This window comes from Vulpes vulpes, chromosome 6 (genome assembly GCF_048418805.1).
Source record: "Vulpes vulpes isolate BD-2025 chromosome 6, VulVul3, whole genome shotgun sequence".
NCBI lineage: Eukaryota > Metazoa > Chordata > Mammalia > Carnivora > Canidae > Vulpes > Vulpes vulpes.
Window position 1 is genome coordinate 130,908,076 of NC_132785.1, and position 9,799 is coordinate 130,917,874.

Below are 9,799 nucleotides of genomic sequence, written 5' to 3' on the forward strand. Positions count from 1 at the left end.
CATCTGTGGCTTATGAGGTTTTGGAGGTTAGAGGCCCAATTCCAACTCCATCCAAAGGTGTCCCTGCTGAAAAAGCCAGAAATACAGAGTGTGGTCTACCCACATATACAGGACCAGTTCCCTGAAGTGATGGTGGGGAAAGAGGGCATTATGGGTACAACCTAACTAGCATGACCCCATGGACCCCTAAGAACACACAGAAAAATGGGGCTGAGGACTGGATCTCTGGGGGGTGATACAAACCCAACCTATTCCTTTACATTCACCTCAGTCACTAGCCTGAACAGCCCAGCTCAACCCAATACAATCCAGTTTAGACCAGCTCAGTCCAACTCATCCTAGTGCAGCGCAGTTCAGCCCAGCTCAGCTCAGCCCAACTCAGCTCAGCCAAGTTTAGCCTGGCCCAGTTCAGCTCAGCCTAGCTCAGCCCAGCCCAGCTCAGCCCAGTTTAGCCCAGCTCAGCTCAGCCTTGTTCAGCTCAGGTCAGCTCAGTCCAGTTCAGCCCAGCCCAGCCCAGCCCAGCCCAGCTCAGCTCAGCCTAGTTCAGCTCAGCCAGCTCAGCCCAACTCAGCCCAGGTCAGCCCGGCCCAGCCCAGTTTAGCCCAGGTTGGCCCATTAAGTTCAGCTCATCCCAGCCCAGCCTAGCCCAGCCTAGCCCGGCCCAGTTCAGCCCAGCTCAGCCCAGCCCAGTTCGGCCCAGCTCAGCCCAGCTTGACCCAGCTTGGTCCAACTCAGCCCAGCTCAGCTCAGTTCGGCCCAGCTAAGCCTACTTTGGCCCAGTTCAGCCCAGTTTAGCCCAGCTCAGCTCAGCCCAGCTCGGCCCAGCTCACCCCAGCCCAGCCCAGTTCAGCCCACCCCATTTTAGCTCAGCTCAGCTTGACCCATTCAGCTCAGCTCTTCCCAGGCCAGCTCAGCCCAGGTCAGCCCGGCCCAGTTCACCCCAACGCAGTTCAGCCCAGCCCAGTTCAGCACAGCTCAGCTTGGCCCATTCAGCTCAGCTCAGCTCAGCTCAGCCCAGCCCAGCCCAGCTCAGCCCAGTTCAGGGCAGGTTAGCTTGGCTCATTCAGCTCAGCTCAGCCTAGTTCAGCTCAGCCCGGTGTAGCCCAGCTTGGCCCATTCAGTTCAGCTCATCCCAGCCCAGCCTAGCCCAGCCCAGCCCGGCTCAGCTTGGCCCAGCTTGGCCCAGTTCAGCCCAGCTCAGCCCAGTTCAGTTCAGTTCAGTGCAGCTCAGCTTAGCCCAGCCCAGCCCAGCCCAGCCCAGCCCAGGCCAGCTCAGCCCAGCTCAGCCCAGCTAAGCCCAACCCAGCCCAGCCCAGCCCAGCCCAGTTCAGCTCACCCCATTTTACCCCAGCTCAGCTTGGCTCATTCAGCTCAGCTCAGCCTAGTTCAGCTCAGCCCGGTTTAGCCCAGTTTGGCCCATTCAGTTCAGCTCATCCCAGCCCAGCCTAGCCCAGCCCAGCCCGGCTCAGCTTGGCCCAGCTTGGCCCAGTTCAGCCCAGTTCAGCCCAGTTCAGTTCAGTTCAGTGCAGCTCAGCTTAGCCCAGCCCAGCCCAGCCCAGCCCAGCCCAGTCCAGCCCAGCCCAGCCCAGGCCAGCTCAGCCCAGCTCAGCCCAGCTTAGCCCAACCCAGCCCAGCCCAGCCCAGCCCAGCCCAGTTCAGTTCAGTTCAGTGCAGCTCAGCTTAGCCCAGCCCAGCCCAGCCCAGCCCAGCCCAGCCCAGGCCAGCTCAGCCCAGCTCAGCCCAGCTTAGCCCAACCCAGCCCAGCCCAGCCCAGCCCAGCCCAGTTCAGCTCACCCCATTTTACCCCAGCTCAGCTTGGCCCATTCAGCTCAGCTCTTCCCAGCCCAGCTCAGCTTGGCCCAGCTCAGCCCAGTCGAGCCCACCCAGCTCAGCCCAGTCCACCCCACCCAGCTGAGCCCAGTTCAGTGCAGCTCAGCTCAACCCCGCTCAGCCCAGCCCAGCCCAGCTCAGTTCAGCCCAGCTCAGCCCAGCTCAGCCCAGCCCAGCCCAGCCCAGGCCAGCTTAGCCCAGTTTACCCCAGCTCAGCTTGGCCCATTCAGCTCAGCTCTTCCCACCCCAGCTCAGCCCAGGCCAGCTCAGCCATTTAGCCCAACTTAGCTTTGCCCAGCTCAGCCCAGTCCACCCCGCCCAGCTCAGCCCAGTCCCCCCCACCCAGCTGAGCCCAGTTCAGTGCAACTCAGCTCAGCCCAGCCCAGTTCGGCCCAGCTCAGCCCAACTCGGCTCAGCCCAGCCCAGCTCAGCCCAACTTGGCCCAGCTTGGCCCAACTCAGCCCAGCTCAGATCAGTTTAGCCCAGCCCAGCTCAGCCTAGTTCGGCCCAGCCCAGCTCAGCCTAGTTCGGCCCAGCTCAGCCCAGCCCAGCTCAGCCCAGCCCAGCCCATCCCAGCTCAGCCCAGCCCAGTTTGGCCCAGCTCAGCCCAACTTGGCCCAGCTTGGTCCAACTCAGCCCAGCTCAGCTCAGTTTAGCCTAGCCCAGCTCAGCCCAGTTCGGTCCAGCTCAGCCTAGTTTGGCCCAGCTCAGCCCAGCCCAGCCCAGTTCAGTCCAGCCCAGCCCAACTCAGCCCAGCTCAGCCCAGCCCAGCTCAGCCCAGCCCAGTTTGGCTCAGCTCAGCCCAGCTCAGCCCAGCCCAGCTCAGCCCAGCCCAGCCCAGCCCAACTCGGCCCAGCTCAGCCCAGCTCAGTCCAGTTCAGCCCAGCTCAGCCCAGCTCAATCCAGTTCAGCCCAGCTCAGCCCAGCCCAGCCCAGCTCAGCCCAGCTCAATCCAGTTCAGCCCAGCTCAGCCCAGCTCAGCTCAGCCCAGCCCAGCTCAGCCCAGCTCAATCCAGTTCAGCCCAGCTCAGCCCAGCTCAATCCAGTTCAGCCCAGCTCAGCCCAGCTCAATCCAGTTCAGCCCAGCTCAGCCCAGCTCAGCCCAGCTCAATCCAGTTCAGCCCAGCTCAGCCCAGCTCAATCCAGTTCAGCCCAACTTGGCCCAGCTCAGCCCAGCTCAATCCAGCTCAGCCCAGCCCAGCCCGGCCCGGCCTAGAGTAGCCCCCGGTAGTCTAGACAACTGTGCTTCTCCCAGCTCTCTGCTCTGTGATTCAATGGCTTCCAGGCCCATCTTCCCCCTCTTCCTCTGCTCGCTGTCCCTTCTGCCTTCTCCAACCTCTTGGGCCCAGCAGGGTTCAGGATGGTCTCACTGAGGAGAAAAGGTCTGGACCACGTTCGGACCCACCTGCTGTAGGCCGCCCAGGGGTCTATTGCATCTGAGAGGCCCGGCCTCCCTCTGCCAGGTGGTGCACTGCTGCATGTCCCCCAGCCTGCCCCCCTAGGGGACTGGAGTGAGGATGGGGCCGAGGCCTCCTGTCAGCCTGCCTGACGGCCCTGTGGTCTCAGCAGCCCCCTGCCCTGCTCTGGGGCATTTGCCGCTCTAGGCGGGCTGAGGCTGTGAGGGGTGGGCTGGGAGGGATTGCATGACTGTGCCTGGCCCACAGACGGGGTCACTTGCCCACTTCCTGTCCCACAGTGGTGGCTGCTTGCCTCCACGTCATGTCTGGTCTGTGGTCTGGCTGTGGTGGGGCCAGGTGTATGTGGCCTGGCCTGTGAGACCCCCAAGAGTCTGACTCTGGCTTGAGGCCATGTGGGTGCGAGGCAGGTGCCCCAGTGGAGGTCATTGCTTCGTGTGGCTGGCTGGAGGCCGAGGTGCAAGGAAGCGAAGGCTGAGGTGGACTCGGTGGGGGGCTCAGGGACACTGACGTAGAGATGGTCTGGGAGGTGGAGATGGAGTGAAGGCTTGCAAGCGCGCCCTGGAGGGAGAAGGCTTGCCCAGAGTGACCCCTGGGGGACCTGCGGGCCTCAGTAGGCCTTATGGCCACAGGGGCGGGTGTGAGGGTGAAAAGCCAGTCCAGTCTGGCCATGACCAGTGGCTGCCTTCCTCAGCCAGGTCTATGAGCAGGTGGCGGGGGTGGCAGGCTGTACCTGTCTGGGCCCCTGGAGCCCAGGGGTAGGGGGCAGCTGTGGGGCCACCCATGTCCTACCCTCCCAGCCCAGGGCTCTCCTGCTGGCGCCCGGGCGGCACCCATGTGTCTGCTCCCCTGCACACTGTGTGGCTGTCCCTGGTGCAGATCGGGCCCAGCTGGTGTCTGTGCCCATCTGATCCTTCACTCCTTCAAGCAGGGAAGGTTCTGGAGCCACACACAGGAGCCCTTGGTCCGTCCCCAGGAAGGACACCACCAGGGGGAGTGGCAGCAAGCTGCAGGCTGAATGGAAGTGTCTGCCAACCATGCTGCTTCCCTGTGGGCTGGGGCGGCCCGGGGATGGGGAGTCCGGGCAGGCAGAAGAGGGAGGAGGAGGTGGATGCAGGGAGGGCGGCCCAGGGTGCTGCACACACTGCGGCCGGCTCCAGGAGTGGGGGCCTCACTAAGAACCCCGGGGTCCCTGCAGCAGCATCACCTGTGCGGGATGTTTCCTCCCAGGCCGCCTGCCACTTGTCCCCCGCCTCCACCCTGTGAACACTGCTGTGCGGATGACGCCCCTGGAGCTTTCCCTTTTTGCCTGCCTGTTAGAGCCTGGATTCTGCAGCCTCTGAGGGTCTGAAGCACTGGAGTCCCCCCAAAGCAGGCCCGGGCCCAGGGAGCAGGAGAAATGAGAGGCGGGGGGGCAGCACCCACAGGTCCGGCAGATGGTCCACCTTCTCCGTCAGCCGCCCTGCTCCTCAGCCCAGGCACCCACCTGTGGGCATCGTGGGCACAGGCAGCCTGGAACACAGGGCAGAAGAGGTGTCGTTTGGCCCTGGAGGTGACGTCACAGTATTGCCCACCTGGCTGCAGCCATGAATGGAGTCCCTGGAGCTCAGGAAACAGGTCTCAAGTGCACTCTGCTGACACTGACCCAGCGCCCTCCATGGTCAGGCCTCTGGGTGTCAGTGGCCATCCCCAGGGTGACTCAGCCACCTCAGGGTTAAGGGGATGTGCCCTGTGTGACCAGCACCCTGCAGGGGCAGGGGCTCTGGACAGCACTGGGCCCATGTGGCTTGAAAAGACCCAAGAGTCTCCTGAACCTCCTCTTGGCCAAGCCCTTCTGGCTGCGTGTGCAAGTGTCCTGGGGCTGCTGTGACAGGGGCCACAGACGGACTTGAGCAGTGGAAATTTCCCTTCCCAGCTCTGGAGGCCAGATGCCTCAGGTCCGGGGGGGCAGGACAGCCCTCCCCCCACAGGCTCCACGGAGGGTCCTTCCTGCCTCTTCCAGCCTCTGTGGGCCCCACACGCCCCGGGTTGTGGCCCCGTCCCTCCGGCCTCTGCCTCTGTCTTCATGAGGCTTCTCCTCTGCGTCTGTGTGTCTCCTTGTGTGCGTCTTGTAGGACACCTATCATTGGGTGTAGGCCTGGAGCTTCTCATCTTAAGCTCGTTGACTTGAATCAGATGTGAAAAGACCCTTTTTCCAAACAAGGTCACATCCACAGGTGCCACGGCATTGGGGGTGGACATAGCCTCCGGGTGCCAGCGTTCAGCCCACTGTGCTGGGTTCATAAGAGAAGGAGAGAGAGAGGGACAGAGGGACCTGACATGGTGGCCTCTTGGTGCCCGAGGGCATGTAGGTAGCATCCCTGGTACTGTCCCCCACGGCCTGCTCTCAGGCTGTGCCCCCGTGTGACAGGCCTCTGCTGGCCCTGCCTGACCGGTGACCGGCACACCTCCTCCCAGGCTCGGGGCAGATGCCTTCTTCCCCTGTGCGGGGGTCTCTGGTGCTCGGGGCCTGTGTGAGCCGAGCCCAGGTTGCCCTTGAGCTGGGGTCCACAAGGCAGGTCTCCTGAACTGGGGCACCAGTCAGACAAGGGAGATGCTCAGCGCTGCCCTGAGGGACCCCCAGTCCAGGGGATGGGAGGAAGGCCCCCAGGCCTGGGCCTCTGAGAAGAGAACCTGGCAGGTGGGGGTGGGTCTTGTGGCAGGAAATGAGTCATGTCTCTTGTAACATTATCTATCATCTATTCATACATCTTTCCATCTCATACCTACCTACCTGTCCAACCATCGTCGTCATCTGTTTATCTTCGATTCGTCTCTCTAGTCATCTGTTTATCCATGCACTTATGTATTGTTCATCCATTTATAAAACTCTATCATGTATCTATTATCTACCCATTCTTCTATCATCGATCAACTTATCCTTCTATTATCTATCTCTCCACCATCCATCCATTGATCTGTCCATGTATCATCTATTGGTCTACCCTTTATCTATCTATCTATCTATTATCTATCTATCTATCTATCTATCTATCTATCTATCTATCTATCTATCATCTATCTTTCTATCTGTCCATCCATCCATGCATCCATCCACCCACCCAACCATCCTTCCATCCCTTTCTTTCTTTCTTTCTTTCTTTCTTTCTTTCTTTCTTTCTTTCCTTCCATTCATCCCATCCTTCTATCTATCATCTATCTATCATCTATCATCTATCATCTATCTATCATCTATCATTTTGGATGATACTCAGGTCCCAGGGCTGCCATATACTCTGCCTCCTAGCTATGCCTCTGCAGGGCCTAGGCCCATGCAGGGAGAATACAGTTCCACCCTGCACCCTCTGCAAAATTTTTTTATTTATTTAAAGCTTACTCAGTTCACATGCAGTGCAATATTGTTTTATGGAGTAGAATCAGTGAATCATCATGTACATACGACTCTCGGTGCTCATCACAAGAAGCCTGCACCCTTTGTGAAAATTGTAGCAAAAAAGGAGAAGGCAGTGAGGACGGTGGCCGGGGCCCTGCCTGCCCGGGGAGCAGTATTTCCTGCAGGGTCTGTCTCCCATCAGGAGTTACAGATCATCGCGACCAAGGTCATTTCAGAAAGCGACAGATCGCCTCCTGGTTTTGGTACATGCAAGGCTGCGTGATGCCACCCAACGGGGACTTGGGGCGGCCTTCCCCTTATCTTGGCGTCTGCACTGTTTCCTGCAGGTCACCCACAGCTGAAGCAGATGGACAGCATGTGCTGGGGGCGGCGATAGAGCCCCTGCTCTGAGGTCTGGTCGCATCCCTGTGACCTTGGTCACAGTCGAAGTAGAGCCTTCCTGGGAGCTCAGGAATGGCCTTAAAGCTGAAAATCTCCTTTACTTTACCAGCATGGGGCCCGGGTTCCTGAGGGCGTGTGTGCCTGTGTGTGAGCACCGTGTGGGGCTGCAGCGTGGCCTCCTCCAGTTCTTAGACCCCGCCCCGGCTTCCTTCTGTTTAGACCAAATCCTCCGAGGCTGGAAGGAGCCCCCGAGCCACCCGATCCTGGGTTCTCCCCCCCGTGGGAGGCCAGTAGCCCAGGTGTGACCCCCACAGGCTGCAGGCAAGCTGTCACTCACTTCCATTCAGATCTGTGTGACATGAGCCAGGGATGGGGCCTGTCTTGGAGGGCCACTGGCACGTGTGCCGCCTCCCGTGCAGAGCATCCTGGGCATTTGTACACTGGGCGTGCGGCCAGGGCCTGAGCGATGGTGCTAACAGTTCACACGGCCTCAGACGGGGCTGAGAGGGCTGCCTCTCCCTGGCCTCCCTCTTAGTGTAGCTTTCGTAGCTATTTTAACGTTTTCTTCCCATAGTGGACCACTTGGTTTTCCCTTTCTGCAGAGGACCCACGGCTCACTTTCTTTCCTTGCATCGGTTCCTGAGCACTCTTTGTATATGAGGGATTAATCCTCTCATCACGTGTGTGCACATGTTGTCCCCCCTTTTCCAGGGCACTTCATGCAGACCCTAGAGGGAACGTGTCTCCAGCCAGGGAACCACCTCTTTATTCTGAGGAGGGGCACAGCCTCACACCCAGCACTGTGCTTGGCCAGCTGGCCGTCTCTCCAGCCCCTGGGCTCCCGCCTTCCAGGCTCGTTGGGTTTCTTGTTGAGGACGGCGCTGGCTGGCCCCCAACAGCTCTTGCTTGCACGTCTGACTTGCTCAGCTCGCTGGGCATCCCAGGCTGGCTGGTGGGGTGGGGCCCAGGATTGGCCTGTGTGTGTGCTCAGGGGGTGGACAGTCTGGGGTGGGTGCCCAGTGTCCCTGGAGGCTGATGGAGGCCCTGTGCTTGGTGATTGTGCAGCTGTATTCCTATGGCCTCCTGCACTGACCATGGAAGTAGCTACTTTGGGTTTGCCGGAGGAGACTGTTGTTTTTGTGTTAGCGTGGAAGGGGCAGTGAGCCCTGCTGGAGGCCAGCAGAGGTGTGAGGGACTGAGCTGGGGTGTCTCTGGGGGGTGTCCAAGGCAGCAGGGAGCAGCTGGCCGGCCCTCTGGTCCATCAGGGTCAGACCTGACCCTTGCTCCTTTCCTCGGCCCCTTGTCCAGATCCTGCGGGAGACTCTGCCTCGTGGCCCTTCGCAGGACTGTCAGGACCCCTTCCAGCGCTTGCTCAGGTGGCACGAGGTTTGTAAAAATGAACTTTACTAAGAAACTCAGAAGGAAGGCAACAGGGCTGCCAGGCAGGGAGCGAGGGTTCAGGCGAGGCCAGGGGGCACGGGGTGGGCAGCTGTGGGCTGAGGCGGGACCCCTGGGAAGCTCCTTCTGCTGGGCGCTCCCTCGTCCCCCAGCCCCATGCAGTCCTGCGGCCTCTGCCCAGCCATGCTTCTCTGTCCTGGCCTTCTGCAGGGACGGAGCTGCCAGTGGATGGCAGGAAGGTGGGGTAGGGGGCCTGGGGCTGGGCACAGGGCCGGGGGTACTTGGAGCTGGTGCCAGGGAGGTGGACTGAGTCTGGGTGCCGAGGTCTTGCCCTGGACTTGGACTCTGAGTCGCGGGGTTGGCTCTGGGCCAGGCCATGGGCTTCCCCCTCCCTGTGCTTTGGGGGGAGCTGCTCAGGGAGATGAGGAGTGGTCCTGACCCTAGGACAGGGAGGAGTCCGGGGGTCAGCGCCCAGGCCCAGCTCAGGTCACAGTGGCAGGGACAGATGCTCTTCTGAGGCTTGTTGCCAACGGGGGGGGGGGCAGGTCCCATCGGTGCCTTGGAGCTGAGCCGGAAGCTTCTGGATGCCTGTGTGCTGGGCGTCTGGCTCTGGCCCGTCCGGGGCTTTGTCTGCTTTCCTCCTCCCGCTCAGGGCCAGCAGATTGCCCTCAGCCAGGGGGAGGGAGAAAGCAAGGCCTCGTCGCCGTGTCTCTGGGCCTACTGTGCCGGCCGCACGATGTTGGCGTAGTCTCGGGCGGCCTGTGGCTTCTCCTGCAGGACGGTGGCGAGTACCCACTTCACCTGGGGGGAGGGCACGTGTGAGGACAGCTGTGCCGGGAGCTCTCCCTCCGTCTGGGCCGCCCCCGCCCCCGGCACAGGGGCTCTGCACGCCCACCTTGAAGAGGGTGCTGGTGGCGCCGTAGCTCACGCTGAGCAGGAAGAGGGTGATGAAGATGAGCAGGCTGGCCCACAGCTCGTCCAGCTCCTCGCTCTCAGTGGCGTCCGCGCACAGCTCCTGGAGCTCTAGCTCTGCGGGCACCGGCCAGTCAGCCCTCCCCGGTCCAGCCGCTTCATGTGCTGGTGGGGGGAAGGCAGGCCCGCCCCCGCCCCCGAGGGGACACGAGAATGATGCCCTGGCCTCGGCAGCCCTGCCGGCGGCTGGAGTGGCAGGCCGCCTGGTCCAGCCCGTTCTGAGGTGCAGCTGCCCCCAGAGGGTTGGGGTCCGAGGCCCTGCGAGGTGGCCGGTGGCTGTGGGAGTGCCCTGCCCTCTCTCACCCACCCCCGCCCTCTGGGACGGCTCTGCTGTCTGCTGCATGGCCTGGGGCCACCGGCCTGGCCACCCCAGCCCTGTGCCCACTTCCTTTACACTCCTGCCAGCCTG

At 61.6% G+C, this 9,799-nt stretch overlaps 1 gene segment (V, D, J or C); it reads right to left on the reverse strand.

Moving 5' to 3' along the window:
* The window catches only part of LOC112930265 (immunoglobulin alpha-2 heavy chain-like), a 1,136,867-nt gene that overhangs the window by 2,108 nt on the left and 1,124,960 nt on the right, over positions 1 to 9,799 (reverse strand).